Source organism: Xyrauchen texanus, chromosome 23 (assembly GCF_025860055.1).
Source record: "Xyrauchen texanus isolate HMW12.3.18 chromosome 23, RBS_HiC_50CHRs, whole genome shotgun sequence".
Lineage (NCBI taxonomy): Eukaryota > Metazoa > Chordata > Actinopteri > Cypriniformes > Catostomidae > Xyrauchen > Xyrauchen texanus.
The window spans coordinates 37,770,837-37,790,376 of NC_068298.1; positions in this window are offsets into that span (position 1 = coordinate 37,770,837).

The following is a 19,540-nucleotide window of genomic DNA, read 5'->3' on the forward strand; positions in this document are numbered from 1 at the left end:
CGCCAACCTGGGAACGGGCCAGCCTGGCTGGGCCTCTTTTCTCTCTATGTTTCTCGCATAGAGCAACTATGGCCGGGGCCCTTACATGCATTAAGGGAAGGGGGTCTTAGCCCTTCTTTCAGGGGGAGAAGACCCCTCACAAGTGGACCACCGTGTCTCCCTTAGGCAGTTACAGCTGCCTCGGTCGTCGTGCTGTAAGCTTCCCCCCTGTACGAGGCTGGCGTGAGGTCCGAGAACCAAGTCCGGGTGGGCCAGTAGGGGGCCACCAGAATGACTTGCTCTTCATCCTCCCTACCTTGCATAGCACCTGTGCAAGAAGGCTCACTGGGGGAAATGCGTACTTGCGCAGCCCCGCGGGCCAGCTGTGTGCCAAAGCATCTGTCCCGAGGGAAGCCTCTGTATGGGCATACCAGAGTGGGCAGTGAGATGTTTCTTGGGAGGCAAACAGGTCTACCTGGGCCTTGCCGAACCGGTCCCAGATCAGCTGGACCGACTGGGGGTGGAGCCTCCACTCTCCGCCGGGCAAGCTTTGTCTTGACAGTGCGTCCACTATCACATTGAGGCTGCCGGGGATGTGAGTGGCGTGCAGTGATTTGAGTCGCTGCTGACTCCAAAAGGAGGAGACGACGGGCGAGCTGTGACATGTGGAGGGAGCGTACTCCGCCTTGGCGATTTATGTAGGCTACCACTGTGGTGCTGTCTGTCCTGACTAGGACATGTTTGTCTCAAACTAAAGGGAGAAACTTCCTCAGGGCAAAGAAAACAGCCAGCAGCTCTAGGCAGTTGATGTGTCAACGCAGCGGGGCCCGGTTCCAACGGCCTGCGGCTGCGTGCCCGTTGCACACGGCACCCCAACCCAATTTGGAGGCATCGGTTGTGACCAGAACGCATCGGGATACCTGCTGCAAGGGTACCCCTGCCTGTAAAAAGCAGAGGTCTGTCCAGAGTTTGAAGGTTTGGCAGCAGGCGGTGGTAACGTTCACATTGTGCGTGCCGCAGCGCCATGCTCGTCTCGGGACTCGAGTCTGGAGCCAGTGCTGAAGTGGTCTCATATGCATCAACCCCAGCGGCGTGGCTGCCGCGGAGGATGCCATATGCCCCAGGAGCTGTTGGAATCGTTTTAAAGGGACCACGGTACCTGGCTTGAAGGAAGCGAGGCATTTCAGCACCGACTGAGCACGCTCGTTGGAGAGACGTGCTGTCATTGAGACTGAGTCTAACTCCAAACCGAGAAAAGAGATGCTCTGAACCGGGGTGAGCTTGCTCTTTTCCCAGTTGACCTGAAGCCCCAAACGGCTGAGGTGCCTGAGCACCTGGTCTCTGTGTGCGCATAGTAACTCTCGCGAGGGGGCCAGGAAGAGCCAGTCGTCCAGGTAATTGAGTATGCGTATGCCGGCTTCTCGGAGCGGGGCAAGAGCTGCCTCTGCGACTTTCGTGAAGACATGAGGGGATAGAGACAGGCCGAAGGGGAGAACTTTGTACTGATACGTCTGGCCGTCGAATGCGAACCGCGTCATTCAGGTCTACCGCTGCGAACCAATCTAGATGCCGGACGCCAGATAGAATTTGTTTCTGGGTGAGCATTTTTAACGGGAGTTTGGACAGGGTTCGATTGAAAACTCGCAGGTCCAAGATCGGTCGTAAGCCACCACCTTTCTTGGATACAACGAAGTAAGGGCTGTAGAAACCCTTCTTCGTTTCGGTTGGAGGGACAGGCTCTATCGCGTCCTTGATTAGAAGGGAGGTGATTTCTTCGCGCAAGGACTGGGCATGTTCGCCGTATACTGCGGAAAAATGAATGTGAGAACGGCATTTGCGGGCCAGGTGACCCAGAGACAAAGGAAATAGCTCTTTTATTGAGAATTTGGGTAAGGCAAATTAAAAAACACAAGGTTCTCCTCCCGGCCCTCCACCGGGGGACGGAGCGGTCTTACCACCTCCAGAGCTAACGTCTTGGACTCTGGGTGGGCTGTCTCAGGAGCGCCTGGGAGCCTTCCGGGTCCTCGAGGGGGTCCATGAGACAGGCAGCGTGCACTTCCCGCGGTTTGCTCGACGCTGGGGCTGAGAGCTGGGCCCGGGTTGAGGCGGAGCAGAAGGTTTCCTGGCTGCTGGAGGACGCCCTCGGCGAGCAGACGGGGCATGGGCCGTGGCGGCAGGTTTGCGGCGAGGCATGATGTGAGAGATGGCCTCCGTCTGTTTCTTCACTGTGGAGAACTGCTGGGCGAAGTCCTCGACGGTGTCGCCGAAGAGGCCAAACTGGGAGACAGGGGCGTTGAGGAAGCGAGTCTTGTCTGCTTCACGCATCTTGACCATGTTCAGCCATTGTTGACACTCCTGGACCACGAGCGTGGCCATCGCCTGCCTGAGCGCCTGCGCTGTGACCTTCGTCGCTCTCAGGGCGAGGTCGGTCGCTGAGCGCAGTTCATGCAGCGTGTTGGGATCCGGGCCACCCCCGTGCATGTTTCTCAGTGCCTTGGCTTGATGGACCTGCAGGAGAGCCATGGCATGCAGGACGGAAGCGGCGCATCCGGTGGCGCTATAGACCTTCACGGTCAGCAAGGATGTTGCTCTACAGGTCCGGGAAGGGAGTACAGGGCGGCCCCGCCAGGTGGTAGGGCTTCCGGGGCATAAGTGGAGCGCAACTGCCCTATCCACCTGGGGAATCGCCGTGTACCCGTGGCGCGCTCCGCCGTCGAGGGTGCCGAGGGCGGATGAGCAGGTGGCAGTGTGACGAGCAGAGAGGGGTGCTCTCCACGAAGACGTCAGCTCATCATGCAGTTCCGGGAAGAACGGGACTGTGGTGGGGCTGTGAGCGGCGCCCAGACCCCAGGAACCAGTCATCCAGCCGTGATGGCTTTGGGGAGGATGGAGGGTTCCAATCCAAGCCCACGCTAGTGGCTGCCCGGGAAAGCATGTCGGTCATCTGCGCGTCGGCCTCAGCCTGGGCGTGCAGGCCCGAAAGTGGCAGCCCAGGGGAGTTCTCAGCGTCAGACACCGCGCCCTCCGATGCAGTGGCAAGCTCATCAGCTTCTGTCTTTCGAGGATAGGCAGACTGGCTGTAAGGCGAGTCGCTGTTGCCTCGAGCAAGGACGGGAGTCAACGAGCGTGTCGGGGCGCGGGTGGTCCGAGGGGGCGTACCCGGCGGAGCTGCACCCGCTGCAATCCCCAAATCGCCTCCATCGCCAACCGCATCGTCCTCGATCCCGTGGGAAGAAGGAGCAACGCGAGGGGTGGCTGGAGTGGCTTACTTACGGTTGTAAGCGAGTCGCGACCGCAACATTGTCATGGTCATGTTCTGGCAGTGAGAACATGAACCATCCACAAATGCAGCCTCGGTGTGATTGCTACCCAGACACACTCTACCGCATCCAGGAACAACACAGGGGGGGAAAGGCATCTTTATAAAGATGCGTCCTTAAAAGGACGCCGCTGTGTTTTGCTCTTTTAGAGGAAATTACTCTTTTAACTCATGAGAGTTCTTTATTCTGCGCTGTCGAAGCGCACAGAGGCAGGAATGCACAGTCGTGCAAACAGGAGAAAGCCGCTGTTATGCACTGTAAGATCCAACAGCATGCAGCAGAGGAATACAGGAACTGGTGTGTAACTCAATTGCAGACATGACCATCGGCTCCGAAGAAATGTTCTGAATGAACTCCCGTATTTGCCCCGCTTAAATACCCTTATGTCTGGGGGCGGGATATGCAAATACCGGCTGCCAACTTCTCATTGGCCTTTTTTCATAGATCAGAGGTGTATATCGGCGCTCAAGAGAGACCCCTAGTGTCGCTTCTCTGACACAACGTGGAGAGAACGACAGAAGGGGAAGTGTTATTTTGTGGTATTTGGAGATATTTGAGAGATTTTGACTTTTTCTGAAGAACATGTGGAAGTGGAACTTGGCTATGGAAAAGTTATTAGAACAATGCAAGGGTGTTCTGGGGAGTCTTGGGTAAGTTACTAAAAAATGTATCAACTACAAATTACTGACTACTTCTCTTAAATATTAATCAGATTATTTCACTGATTATTCAATCGAAAAATTACGACTTCACTTTTACATTACTTTCTAAATCACTTTTCACTGAAAAGTTTTTGTTTTTCTGGTCAACAAATTAATGTCTGTATTTCCTCCTTATTCATTGTTGCACACACTTCAGCTGTCACAGAAGAGCAAACAGACATAAATATGAAAATATGAATTCATATTTTAAATGCATTATACATAAATAATAGTTTAGAAGTGTGTAACCAAAGGAATGTCCCTATAAGTAATTTCCTTAAGTGAAAGTTTGGTATTTGATTACAAGAATTAAAAAAAAAAAAAAATACATTAAATTAAATTAAACTAAACTAAATTAAAAACTTTATGATTTAACTAAGTAATTAGATTTCAGTAAATAATTACTCTGTAATCAGATTATGGATAACACCTAACACATACCTGTCAACACTCCTGTTTTTCCCGGGAGTCTCTCGTATTTCACACCCATCTCCCGCCCCCCTCCCGTTTTGTTATTTCTCCCTGTAATTTGTATGGCCCAAACCACGTTAAATGAATAAACACATCAATATATTAATCCAAGGTTGTCCAGTTGCCAGATCTTGTATGAAACGCATCCTATTCACACAATCGACATATCGTACAGATTTCAACCTATTTGTGACCTCAACCCAGTTGTGCTGTTGATATTTGTGCAGGTAGTAGACGTGGGAAGTTGAATCAAGCATCACTGGTAGATGGGAGGAGAAGACTTAGGTTGTGCTCCAGCGAAAAAAACCCCAAAATATACATGTAAATATAACAACAGCTGGACGAAAGAATTGAATTTCAAATCTTGAAGCAATATCGACAATAGCCATGCCTTTTGCAAAGTCGCACTGATTTTAATATCAGACAAGGTGGGAAAAATGACGTTACTCAGCACATCAAATCACAACGGCACATTTTGTATGTATTTAGCATGCCTATGCCATCCAACACCCCCACCCCCGCCCGCTCAGAGGTCTCCCGGATTTTGTTACCCAAATGTTGACAGGCATGACCTAACAGTGGTTCTGGGTGGTTGCCAGTGCATTGTTATGTTGTTTGTTTCAAGACACCATCAAGGAGTCCTCACCTCTGACTGAGGATCGTGGAGAGGAAGTGCTCGATCCAGTGGCACTGGAGCACTGCGTCAGCCAGCTGAGGGGTCCAGTGCCATCACCCAGCATCGCTAACGGAAGCAGTGCAGCTGGCTGAGGTCCGTTTGGCGGCGTGTTCAGGGACCAACAAGTTTTTTTTTCTCTTCTCTCTCTCTCTCTCTCGCTCTCTCTCTCTCTCTCTCTCTCTCTCTCTCTCATTCCCCCTCTCCTTGTCTTGTTTGTGTTCCCAGGAGGCGGGGAAGACCTTCTGGCAGCGAGACGGCCGAAAGGGCAACATCTCCCCTCCAGAAATGGGTGGGAGTAAGTCAGGCCATATTGTTTCCCATCAGGGACGGATGACGTACCGGGCCAATGGTGCCAGTGCCCAGGGGCCCTAGACTACCAGGGGGCCCTTGACTGCCCGGGGGTGCCATGGGCTTTACGTGATCTAGTTTGGTGATCCCCCACTTGAAAACCCTTTTGGGCATGAACAATGAATCCCCCCCACACCCCTGCTCAACAATGTTTGACCATGGACAACGAAGTAAGTCATAATCGTTCCCTGCTCCCTGGCCTGAGTTGGGTGATGGGGGTATGTGGTGAGCAGGGCATGGCCGAGCGCTAAGGATGTATGGCTGAGGGAGAATTAGCACAATCAGCCGGGAGAGAGATAAAGAGATGCAAGAGCTGCAGTTTGTGAGTGTGAGAGAGAGAGAGAATGAGACCCTACCAGGTCTATACCCCCCCCAAAACCTAATAGTGAAAGTGAGACACCCCTACTCCAAGCTAAGTTCCACATATAATCTTCAGCTGTATTACTTTTAACAATTAAACATTTATTTTCTCTTTTTTAGGAAACTACAAATTCTTTTGAAAAGATCTTTCACAATTAACTGAAATAGTGAAATAAAATAATGAAAAAGAGAATAACAGATTCTCTGAATTAGTCTTATAGACTTTAGACTATAGACTTATCAAATAGTTCAAAATCACAGTACAAGTGCACAGTTCAAATAATCAGTAAAATGTTCATATAGGTGTGTGTAAAGAACATTTGTACCAGACTGTTTCAACGATGACTTTGATGCGTTGACTTGCGATGACTGATGATGTAAGATAACTTGTAATGATTTGTAACAATGAAACAAAACAAAACATCTGAGACAGGACAGTGAAGAGATGTCGTCTGGTTGGCAGTGTAACAAACACAAAAAACGCCAGAGAAGCTCAGCGCATTTCGGGGAAACTCTGGAACTTTCTGGAAAAAAAGGCGCGGCTCAGTCACAGCACGCACGCGGCCCACTTGAACAGGGTCGATCCACAAAAAGAAGATAAATACTTCTTGAAAGCGATACTTAAACGTTGGCTATTGTCAGACTCTTCTAAATGCCAAAAAATACTCAGGAAAAGGGAAAAGAATCACTACGTGAAAAACTAACTCTCCTTCCAGCACACTTACAAGTGCACTAAAGTGATTCGCGGGAAAAACAACGTATCACTATGATATGGTTCATAGATGACTCATAAAACTCTGTTTACGCCAGAAACAACAATGTTCTGAATAAAACTCACGGCTTTAGCAACTCTCTTTCGTGCTCTCTTCCAGTCTCTTAACACCGTTCTACGTCAAAAGGCATAATCAACTGAACTTCCGCTTCAACTAAGTTTTCAGCTTCACAAGATCGCGTCAATGTACACTTAACTCATGTAATTTAAACTGACTGTGTGCCTACGTCGTCCTTTACATTTTCAACTGAGACAATGTCGCCTCTCGCATAACTATCACAGCGTTACTCTCTTCACGAGCACAGCGCGACTGTCTTCTTCAAAGCCTAAGACGTAACTGTCTTCTTCCTCTTCTCTTTCGCACACACCATAGACAGCGCCACCCACCAAAATAAAAGTCCCTTAGTGAAAATATATCACCATTACAACTACAAACATTTTCAGTCAGTTCATCAATGCTGCTGGCTGACTCTTCAAACACAGACCAGTCCGTGAAAATCAAAACAGCCCTGCAATTCAAGTGTATTTTCTTCCGTCCAAGTTTGAACTTTTCGCACCACAGGCTTCTCTCTCTTTAGCAAGGATGTATAAATGGGCAATAAATAAACAGTATTGTGGTCTGATGACCCTAATGGAGGACCCGCAATTGATTTGTATGCCCCTTTAATCGAACCATAGCACAAGTCCAGGGTCCTATTGTTGCATGCTGGACATCTATCTATTTATTGACTTTTTCAAATAACAATTATTAAAATCCCCTAAAATAAAATTTGTTGCATCACGGGAAACTCATTGCATCTTTTGAATGACAGAAAATATTTTGTCCATTGCATTTTTTCCATCAGCCTTGGGATGGATATAAACCACAGTAATAAATATTTGGGAAAATTCTCTTGAAAGATAAAATGGTCTTATTGCCACAGTCAAAAGTTCAGTATCAGGCAGGCTCAGCCATTCCCTTACAGTAACATTTACAGTCACTTTTGGAATGTGACCTCTTTGTTTACCTGAGAGAAGCTTCTTGAGAAATGCACAGTCTCAGTTAGTACAAACATTCTATAGCCATAAACAAATGGAAGGCGAGGATGTTCTTGCTTACTCTCATGTTTGTTTCAAATTCTATCCTGAAACAATCATCAAATGCAATATCAAATGTGAATTTGTCAATCCGAGATCAATTCATTGAGGGGATTAGGGACACTGGCCTTAGAAGGGAGCTTCATAAGCTTGTGAGAGACAAGCCACAGTCAACAGTTATTGAAGTGCAAGATGAAGCCCTTATGTGGTCTCTAGAAAATCCTAAATCTTGTGTCACAAAATTTGTCAGAAACAGAAGTGTTGTGTCTGAGACAGCAGAAGATCAGTGTGCTGCTGTTGGTAAACCTGAGAAAAAAACAACTACTCTTGAAGAAGTTTGTAACACAGTTAAAGGATGGGCAAGGTGGAGGCGAGAACCGGCTTGTCAACATAAATCATAATTTTAATGAAAACTTAACCCAAAAGCATAAACAAATACACACATGACGGACATGCCCGTAATTCTCTCTCTCTCGAACCATCGTCACCGGCCACCTTTATTCCTTGCGCTCCTCATCAGGCCGATTGGGGACCGGGCGCGCGATATTCCGACCCGGCCCCACCCCCCTCCGCTCCGGGGTGCCACTGGCATGAGGGCGGGGTGTATCTTGCATCCCGTGTGGTCATCCATGCCTTCCTCGACCTGGGAGGAGACAGGAGGGGAAAAAACAACAACAACAAAAACAAAATAGGCGAGGGAAAAGGCCAACACTGTCCTTTTCAAGAGAGAGAGAAAGAGGAGAGAGAGAAAAAGCTCTCTCACCGGTTCTCTGATGTACCGTTGCGTGGTCCTCGAACACTCCTCCACACTCTCTGGCGGATGACAGCCGATCCTCTCCGGGTGAACCGGAGTCAAATCTCCGACCCCCAGCAGACAGAACGCCCCTCCGCTTTTCTGGCGGCACCTCGGGACATTCCACCGCCCCTGGCAGCGGCCCTACCGCTCCAGGCGATCGGGGAGTTACGTCCCTCCTCCCCTCACGGACAGCGGTCTTCATTCGACCCCTCCGCATTTCTGGGGGACGGCAGGGCACTCCTCCACCCCTGGCAGCGGCTCCATCGCTCCAGGAGGTTGGGGAATCCAGTCCCCACTCGCCCCGCGGACGGCGGCCGTTCACCGCATCCGGGCGGTCGGGATACTCCATCACCCGGCAGATGGCAGCGGCGCTCCCCAGGGTGGACGGCAGTGACGAGGACTCTGCGACGGGCATCCCTCCTCCTTCCTGGGTTTCGGCACCAATGTAACACAGTTAAAGGATGGGCAAGGAGGAGGCGAAAACCGGCTTGTGAACATAAATCATAATTTTTATGAAAACTTAAACCAAAAGCATAAACAAACACACACACACGACGGACATGCCCGTAATTCTCTCTCTCTCGAACCATCGTCACCGGCCGCCTTTATCCCTTGCGCGCCTCATCAGGCCGATGCGATATTCCGACCTGGCCCCACCCCCCTCCGCTCCACAAAGTTTTAAACATTGTAGCAGGACAAGGAAAAAATATAGGAGAGCTAACACAAGCTGCCGAGAAACTATATTTGCAGTGCACTAAGTCAGAACCTGTGGCTCATTGTAAACCCAAGCTGCAACCAATGTTTAAAAACATTGCTAAGAGGTGTGTGAAGAAAAACAAACAGCTTGTCACAGAGAATGCTACACCGTCAGTGCAGCAGGGAAACATTCAACCTCACTTGCTGTCAGCCAATATCAATACTTGTCGTGACTGACTACTCAAGCGTGCTGTGGGAAAATGTCCTACCGCTAATCTAAAGATTAGAGTAATGCCCTCTTTTTTACTTGATACAGGAAGCCAAGTCAGTACTATTAGTAATGTTTCTTCAGAGAAAACATGTCTGGGAAGGATGAAGATATGCTGTCCACAGCAGGTTGGCTGAAAATTTCAACTTCCAATGGTTTAGACATTCCTTACCTAGGTTATATTGAGTTGGAGGTTGAAACCATGTGTATTACCCTACCAGACTGTGTTTTTTTAGTAGTCAGAGGCTCACCTGGAGGTCTGATTGTTGTTCCCACTCTTGTGTCTTCAGAGAAACTGTTGTTACCTGTATAGGTTGTGAATCTCTCCCCAGATGATATCTGGTTACAGGCCAGAACCAGACTTGGTACTCTGTCTCGTGTCGAGAGAGTGAAGTCCAATGAGAGGTGTGAGGTGAGATTTCAGAGAATTTCAGCTGATATCGAAGAGATCATTGTAAACACAAAAGACTTAACACAAAAGTTATTTGAGGACAGCTCCAAAGAGTTTCTCAAAAAGCTACATATACTCCTGAACAGCATGCAGAGCTGAATGATCTGTTGATGAATAACTCTAATGGTTTACTTCTTTTTTAAGATGAAGACCTTGGATTATTCAGACAAGGTGCAACATGAGATTCACGTGGTGGATATTTTACCGGTGGCCCAGTCTTATAGGCATTTCCTACCTACTAAGTATAGGGAAGTCAGAGAACATATCACCAAGCTACTAAAGGAGTGATCCAAGAACGCACCTATTTTTATGCTAGTAAGTAAAACTGATGGCAGTCTCAGGCTTTGTGTTGGTTACAGGCAGCTGAACTCCAAGCAAATGCATTTCCTCTGCCTAGGATAGATGACAGTTTGATGCACTACAAGGAGAAAAGTTATTTTCTTCCATTGATTTAGATAGTGGATATCATTAGGTTGCTGTCCACGAGCGCAACATTTTTGAGTATTCTCGGATGCCCTTTGGGGTTTGCAATGGACCTTCAAAATTTCATTGACTTATGCAGACTTTCATGGGTGATCAAATATTTCAGATTATGCTAGTGTACCTTGATGACATACTAGTGTACTCATCCACAGAGACTGGAAGTATTAAATGTAGTAAACAGACTAAAAGGAACAGGTCTCAAAGTTAAACCTGAAAAGTGTCATTTCTTGCAAGAGGAAACTTTTAAGGTCATCAGATCTCAGCTCGAGGTATTGGTACTGATCCAGATCAATTTGAAGCAATGGAAAATTCCCAGTACAGTTAAGGAATTTCACTCTTTCTTAGGGTTCTGTAGTTACTACAGAAAGTTAATTGAGAGTTTTTCTAGAAATGCCAACCCCCTTCATGATTTAGTGAATCTGTGTATCAAGCAGTTTGGAACAACAAAGAATAGTGCTTTGTGGTCATCGGAGTGCCAATCAGCGTTTGAGCTGCTGAAGGAGAAGCTTATTTCTGCTCCTGTGTTAGGGTATGCAGATTTCAATATTCTTTTCAAATTGGAGAAAGCAGTGAAGGCCTGGGTGCTGTATTATACCAGCAGCAGGGTGAGTGTAAGAGAGTAATATCTTATGCTAGAAGGAGACTTAGTAAAGCAGAAAGGAATTACATAAATTACAGTAGCATGAAGCTTGAGCTACTAAAAATACCTCTCTTAAAAATTCCATGGTTATCTGCTGGGTTCCAAGTTTATGGTCATCACAGATAACAACCCTCTGTGCCATCTAAAAATGGCCAAGCTTGGTGCAATTGAGTTAAGATGGATTGCTCAATTAGCCGTCTTTGATTTTGATGAGAAATACATGATGACATAATGCAGCTTCTGATGCCCTCTCAAGGCAGCCATCATCAGGGGAGCCTGCCACTCCAGAAGATGACTGTATTGCCATCTGCAATATCATAAAAAAAGGAACAGCATTATAGCCTGACTTATTGATGACTGGTGAAAAGTGCTGTAGGGTTAGACAGATGCATGCTTTAGAGTGTGGAGTAGAGGAAGGCAGTAACCTCAAGGAAGTACACCTTCTCTGCTGGGTTATACAACAGATGAACTGAAGGATTTTCAATTGAAAGATCAACTCTCAGTTCTTTCAGAACATTTTAGGATTGTAAACAAAAGCCCACCACTCATAAGAGATCTGGTCTATCAAAGTCTGTACTGTCACTGATAAAGCAGTGGAAGCAGTTTTACAGAACTGGATCGCTTGCTTTATCGCATAGTGAATTACCAAAATCATGTTGAACAGCTACTGCCAGGACTCCCTATTTTAGATTTACATAATTTAGCATAATTTAACCAACTGCATCCGAATAGTTTATTCAGCTTTATAAAAAATCAGATGTAATGTATGTAATGTATTCACGTTTCAAAAACGTGAATAATAAATACTCCTGGAAAAATAATAAACTATTTGGTGGAAAAAAAATACTTGCTATAGCTTGGCATTCCTTAACATTTCACAACTTTGTCTCACTCTCCACGTATGTGGACATCAATATTTAGGAGAAATTTTTGCTCTAGATGTTTTTTTTTTTTGTTTTTTTGCTCGTTTATTAGGTACTACTAATTACTAATTACAAATCAAAAAGGGAACTGACAAATGCACACAGCAGTCACGCAGGGGGTCTCAGAAGGATAATGATGTGGAGCAGTGCATCAAAAAGTATCAAAGGTGCATCTTAACCAAGATGCCACAGCCAAGCATACGTCCATAAGACTCCAGTGGTTAAATCCATATCTTCAGAAGCGATATGATATGTGTGGATGAGAAACAGATCACTTTCACATTCTTCTTCTTGTGTTTATGGTGATTTGCATTCTTCTCTGCATATCACCCCCTACTGGGCTGAGAGAAGAACTTCTAGCAACTTCTAGCAAACAGTGACTTAATATTTATATGTTTCTCACCCACACCTATAACATAAATTCTGAAGATATGGATTTAACCACTGGAGTCGTATGGATTACTTTTATGGTGCCTGCATTTACTTTTTGGAGCATACAAATTCTGGTCACCATTCACTTGCATTGTACTGACCTACAGAGCTGAAATATTCTTCTAAAAATCTTAATTTATGTTCTGCAGAAGAAAGGAAGTCATACACATGGTATGGCATGGGATGGCATGAAGGTGAGTAAATGATGAGAGAATTAAACATTTTGGGTGAACTACACCTTTATAGTGATAGCTCAACCATAATGTAATATTCCGTCATCATTTCCCTACTCTGATGTTGTTCCAAAACTGTGTGACTTTCTGTATTCTGTGTAACCCAAAAGATGTTAGACAGAATGTTAGTGACTGACAGTCTCAGTCACCAATCACTTTCAATATATATATATATATATATATAAAACACACTCACTGAAAGTAAATAATGACTCAGGCAAACATTCTGTTTAATATCTCCTTATTGTGTTGCATGGAAGAAAGAAAGTCATACGGGTTTGGAATAACATGATGGTGAATGATGACAGAATTTACATTAATAATAATAATTCTGTAATATATGTTAAATGTGTAATATGTAATGGAATGTAGGGAGTTAATGTTATTTGTGAAAGTAACGAGTTACTCTCTACTTGAGTACTCTTTTAATTTGATACTTTCTTACACTTACTCAAGTAATTATTTATGTTAGCCCTTTCACTTCTACTTGAGTATTTTTTATTTATTAATTTATAAATTGCACTTTTACTTGAGCACAGTTTTTGGCTAATACTCACCTCTGCTATTTATCAGTTGAAGCATCATTTCACATGTTTGTAGAAACAAGCTGATAATTTAATGCAAGAGTTGGGAAGTGTTCTCTCTCTCTCTCTCACTCTTTCTCTCTCTATCCATCTATCCAGTGTTGTAGTCAAGACCAAGACCATAGTGTATTGAGACCGAGACAAGACCAAGACTTTGAGGGGTTGAGACCAAGTCAAGGCTAAGACCAAGTTAGGGTAAGATCAAGTCAAGACCAAGACCAGACCAGTGATAGTCCCACACTGCATGGCACACTTATGATAAAATGTGGAACATGCAAACCATAGGCACTCAAATTGATCTGAAAGATCCACAATAAAAACACCCACAGAAAGCAAATGAAGATTCCTCATTCACCTCTTATATATATCTTATATATAAAACATGCCCTGTCTCTTCAATCTCTCATAAAAGTTAACACTGCATTAGCTACATCCCTCAATATTTGTTAACTAAATTAGGTAGCTTGTGTGGTGGCAAATAGCTGGCAAATTATACATATATATCTGTGAAACAATCACATTTTTGTGCAAGCATCACGTCAGGCTTTCTGGATGACTCTTCCCCTAGAAACCATCATTAAGTACAGAATATTTCAAACAATTATTCAATTCTTATGTCTTAATTTTTCTCTGTATTTTCCTTAACAATGTATTAAGTTTTCTTCTTTTTTTTTTAAACAACAAAAGCCTTGTATACATTTGTGCAATTTATTAACCACAGCTAAATCTAGAAAATAGAACAAAGAATGCCAAACATATGCAAATCAGCCTATTTAATACGTAAAATTTCCATACAAGTGGAGCCGATTTACTCAGTCTCCACTCTCTGCTGTCACATCTCTGGCTCTCTCACCCAAGTGAGGGAGCATTACCGCAGCATTTAACGTTTATTTCAGAGCTGACATTAGCTAACATTGATGTAATGTAACTTTATATATATTATATACATAGCAAAAATGAAACTTGGGAGCAACAATTTGTCACTACATGCCCTGTCCCTTCAATCTCTCATAAAAGTTAACACTGCATTAGCTACATCCCTCAATATATGTTAACTAAATTAGGTAGCTTGTGCACCTAGCTAGGTGGCAAATAGCTGGCAAGCAACTGAAACTAGCACCCTAAAATACAGTAAATACATAGGTAGCTAATATGTATAGCTAATACTCGCTAATCTCTTTGGGTGAGGGGTGAAGATGAGTTTAGGTACAGATGCTGCATTTACTTCAAATCAGATATGTGATATTCCACTTGATATCTCCGATCTCCAACTAAAGGCATTCCAATGTGAGATGCTGGGAGGATGATATTAAAGGAAACAAAACTGCAATGCTCTGGTTAGCTTAGCAGGTGTTTGACTGTCACCAGATATGTCTCTTCACAACTAAGTTCATAAATGATCTGCAACGCTAGCATTTGTGCTACAGGTGTACAATTATCAAAAGAGAGTATAATTTACCTAACGATTTTTAAAGGGTAACTAAACACCTGCTCAGAGTCTGACTCCACCCACTAGAAATATTTGAAAATGCAGGAAAAGTGGGCAGACCCCGGCGGGGATAGAGGGAACGAACCGAGTGCGGGGCTGAGCGGGGGCACCTGAGACTCGTAGTGACAGATTAATTGACAGCTGTTGTCAGACTCTATGTTATTATTATTCCTCACATGGTCACAAGACGACATGTACATGAATCTCGCGTGGTGAGCTGGAACCTGCTTACGTCAGCTGTCACCGCTTACGTCACGAAGTACCGCAACAGCCAATAGGAAAATTCAACTGCAGTAGCCACCGTTCAACCTGAAGAGGGCAGCACTCAGACGTTTTTACACCATATATTGTAGAATTAAAACACTTTATACACAAATGTCAAAAAAATTACTTGAATGAATGACCAGTACTAATAAAGCCCCATGCTTACAGATCATTAACTAAAAAAAGTTGGTTTAGGGTTTAGTTACCCTTTAAACAAGCTTTAATATAATGTAATGTAGGATCTTTGAATTATATCGATATTATTATATATACATATATATCGAGGATTGTGTGACGTCACGCACACGCATCTTGGCGAAATCTGAGATTAATATTTCCGCACGACTTTCCAAATTGTAATTTACGACTTCAAGTGAAATTCCATTGCACTTTTCGCAGTAGGAAGTTGGAAAATCTGACTTTGAGTTGAATGGAATGCAGCAAGAGGCAGGTGCTAACATTAAATAGCTAGCTTTGATGGCATCACTTACACTTAGCTTACCTTTCTTTATGCTTCCTTTCGAAGTATCAATAAAAGTTTGATGTGGTCCCAGCGGTCTCAATACAAAAAGTGGTCTCGAGACCAAGACCGATATCAATTACTACAACACTGATGTATGGTGTAAAGAAAACCCACACCACACCTTATCGGCCTCAGGGAAATGGTCAGTGTGAGCAGTTTAACAGAACGCTCCATGATCTATTACATACACTACCCCCGAAAAAGAAAAAACATTGGCCAGAACACATTCCTGAGTTGGTTTATGCTTATAATGTAAAACCACATGCAACCACTCCTCACCACATTACTTGCGGTTTGGAGTCAACCCGCATCTTCCAGTAGATGGACTGCTAGGTCAAGAGCAAACTGTTAAAAATACAACAGAACACAAGGCTGTTGAGAGACTTGCCCCTTTGAATGACATGATCTGTTCCTTGTGATTGATGTGGGCCACCAGGTATACTTGCGTTACAGACATTTTGGTAAGAACAAAATACAGGATTCATGGGGTCCTACTGTATACATGGCAATAGATGTGCAAGGTACCACACATACAATTGAGCCCCTTGAGGGTGGTCCTATAAAGAGTCCATAGAGTTGACTTGCGCCATTGTGTTAACTCTGCTCTTGAGCCAGACATGACTAAAAACCTCTTCTCCCACAACACCACAGTCAAGCGAAGAATCAGTTTCAGAGCAGGTTGAAGTCATGCATTCTAATCCTGATTTTGTTGTGCTAGAAGAGGTCACATATCCTAGTCTGCAAGAGACAGAGAATGGGAAAACGGAAAACCCTGTGTCAGCCGCTGAAGCCCTTATAGTTGAACCTGTACTGATTTCAGGGAACATTGAACAACAAGGTTCGGTACCAGAGAGAGTTGAGCCTAGCAATAACACCGCTCCTAAAGGTTTGGGTCAGAGAGGGTTGAGCCTGAAACTTGTACAGCTCATAGAGTGTCTGAACCAGAGATCAAAAAGCCTCTATCAACACCAAGAAGACCTAAAAGAGCTAATGCTGGAATACATTAAAACCCATTTAATTAGCAGAAATCAGCATGGAATGCTGTTTCTCTCAATCCTGAAGTCTTCTCTCAGGTGTTAACAAGCCTGGGTAGTGTGTTCTTTAGAGAAGCTGTCAAAGAAGTGAAAAATATGTATCAAGTCATCAGGGACAGTGACTTTTAGCAGGGGAGGATATAGCCTAGAGGAGAAATTCCACAATCAGGTCTGACTCAATAATGCAGTATACAATATTATCACCTGATGGTTATATTATATATTTAATTAGGTGACGTTCCCTTATAGTAAAACCATGGTTCCCCTTCTGTCACTCACTCAACGTTGTGTCGATGTAGTAACACTAGGGGCTGCTCTTGAGAGCTCTGAACATCTCCTGTTCTTTGAGAAAAGGCCAATGAGAATTGGCGAGTGGAATTTGCATGCCACTCCCCCGGACATATGGTTATAAAAGGAGCTGGAATGCAACTCCATTCAGATTTTTTCTTCAGAGAAGAGCGGTTGTACTATCAGCGAGCTGAAAACTATTGCTGTCCATTCACCTCTTAAGAAGCGTATGCTGTTGGATATACGGTACATTTCCAGGGGCTTTCTCTCCTTCTGCACTTTGACAGCACTAAAAGAGTGTATATTCCTGCTAAAGAGTATATTTTCTCTATTAGAGCACACACATTGACGTTAAATGTCTCTTTAAAGATGCATCTTTATAAAGATGCCTTTCTGTCTTTGCGTGATTACTGGATGCGGCCACGGGCGCTGCCTCACGTGTCTGGCAGCAATCACACTGAGGCAGCATTTGTGGATGGTTCATGTTCTCATTGCAAGAATATGACCGTGGCAACGTTGTGGTCGTGGCTTTCCTTCTTTCTAGTGTTACTTTCGTCAGACGAAACTAAACTAAATATATTCGTCAATTACCTTTTTTCCCCTGACTAAAACGAGATGATGACGAGACGGCAACAAAGTCACTGACTGTGACTATATTAACATGCAATATTCTTGACGAAAAAAGACGAGACTAAAATGTAATTCATAAAATTAAAACTTTAATAAAATTGCTTTCTTTTTTCAGTACAATGAGGAGAAAAAATATTATTGGCCATAGTTTGTCGCTCTAATGATCATTCAAACAGCGTTCATTCAGTTTTCCATCCTGTGCTTTGCATGCATGTGCGACGCCTGGTGCACAAGGATAGTCTGTGTGGAGGATGCGAACTCCGATGATGCACACAACATGCTAGGGAGAAAGAGTCAAATCAAGTCAAGTGGTTTTAATTGTTGTTCAACCATATACAGTTAGTACAGTACACAGTGAAACGAGACAATGTTCCTCCAGGACCATGGTGCTAAATAAAAACAACATAGGACAACATAAGACACAGAACCACATGAAACTACACAGACTAAATAACATACCTATATAAAGTGCATGTGCAAACGTGTGCAAAAAGTACGGGACAGTACAATAAATTACTAAAAATGAACAGGACAATAGGCACAGTGAGAGACAGTGCAGCACCAATCAGTACACATTTGTAATCGAGTAGTGCAAAAAGATGACAATTTCTAAAATGCTAAATGTAAATATAACATACTATGAAATAGTGTTCTATGGACATAGCAGTTATTGAGGTAGCAGCCTGGTATAAAATGACAATGAATTAAAGTGCAACTCTGGACATGTGCAAAAGTTGGTATATGTACAGGTTTGTGTGTGTGTGTTAGTCCAGTCCCTGAGTATTGAGGAGCCTGATGGCTTGGGGGAAGAAGCCGTTACATAGTCTGGCCGCGAGGGCCTGAGTGCTTTGGTACCTCTTGCCAGATGGCAGGAGGGTGAAAAGTTTGTGTGAGGGATGTGTGGGGTCATCCACAATGCTTTGCGGATGCAGCGTTTTATGTAAATGTCTTTGATGGAGGGAAGAGAGACCCCTATGATTTTCTCAGCTGTTCTCAGCTGTGCAGCTACTGATGCTGAATGTGATATCTGTTCCACAGTCTCTTACCCTCTCATGCACTGAGGAGGATATGTCCATGTTTCTGAAATCCTCAGCTAATCCAGGGCACTCATCCCTTGTAGCTGGGTGCAGTTCTCTCATGGCAGTAGGCAGCGATGGTGGCTTTGTCCGGAGGGCTGGAGTCGGACGAATCCTTTGTGGGGTCTCAGTGCTGAGTACTGGAGTAAAGGGATCTGGAGATGGCACTGGTGTAGTCACTGGCCTGGAGGGGGCACCCCTTTCTGCCTTAAGAGTTTGGAGTTCCTGATGTAACATAGCATTCTGTTGCCGCATCTCCTGCAATGCTGAAATAATCTCTGGAAGCTGGCTGGTTTGTAGCCGCAAGTCTGTGTTCTCTTGTTTCATCACCTGTAGCATGGCTGTAAGATCTACGTCCTCTTCTCCTCGCCCACTGGATTTCTCACTTGACCATTCATCTCTCAGTGTCCACTTATCATAATCTAACTCTTGACTAATTGGAGAAGTCGATCTGGTGTATCCTACCATACTTGGTGACTGGACTCTGTTTTGGCTGAGGTCTGGGAGTGGCTGTCGAAATGGAAATGGCTCACCAAGCTAGTAATCCACTAAATGAGTAGGTGGATTGATCTGTCTTTGTGGACGAACAACTGGCGCTTCTCTCTCAGGTTGATAATCTCTGTAGCAATTCACCTATCCGGCTCAAAGGACCATGAAAAATATTGTGAGTCTTCACTTTAATTGCTAGTCTGGGTTTGGCTGAAGGCTACAGTTTGTCCGGTCAGAACAATGATCTCTTACTCGGGTTATAATCCAAAACATTGTCTTTATTAAATGTGCATAGATGTGTGGTTTTGTGAATACAAAATATAAATATGGATATAAAAACATGTATAAAACACAACACAATATTAATAAACCTTATTTGGTAAACACTGATCAATAAAGGTAAAATATAACACAATATTACAATCTCTATAATTAAATACTTGAATAAATGGGAATGGGTGTTCAAAACAATGTATACAAACAATGTGTGCGCTAACTCTGCACAGGAGTTGTGCAAGAGCATGGCTGCTGCAGCAC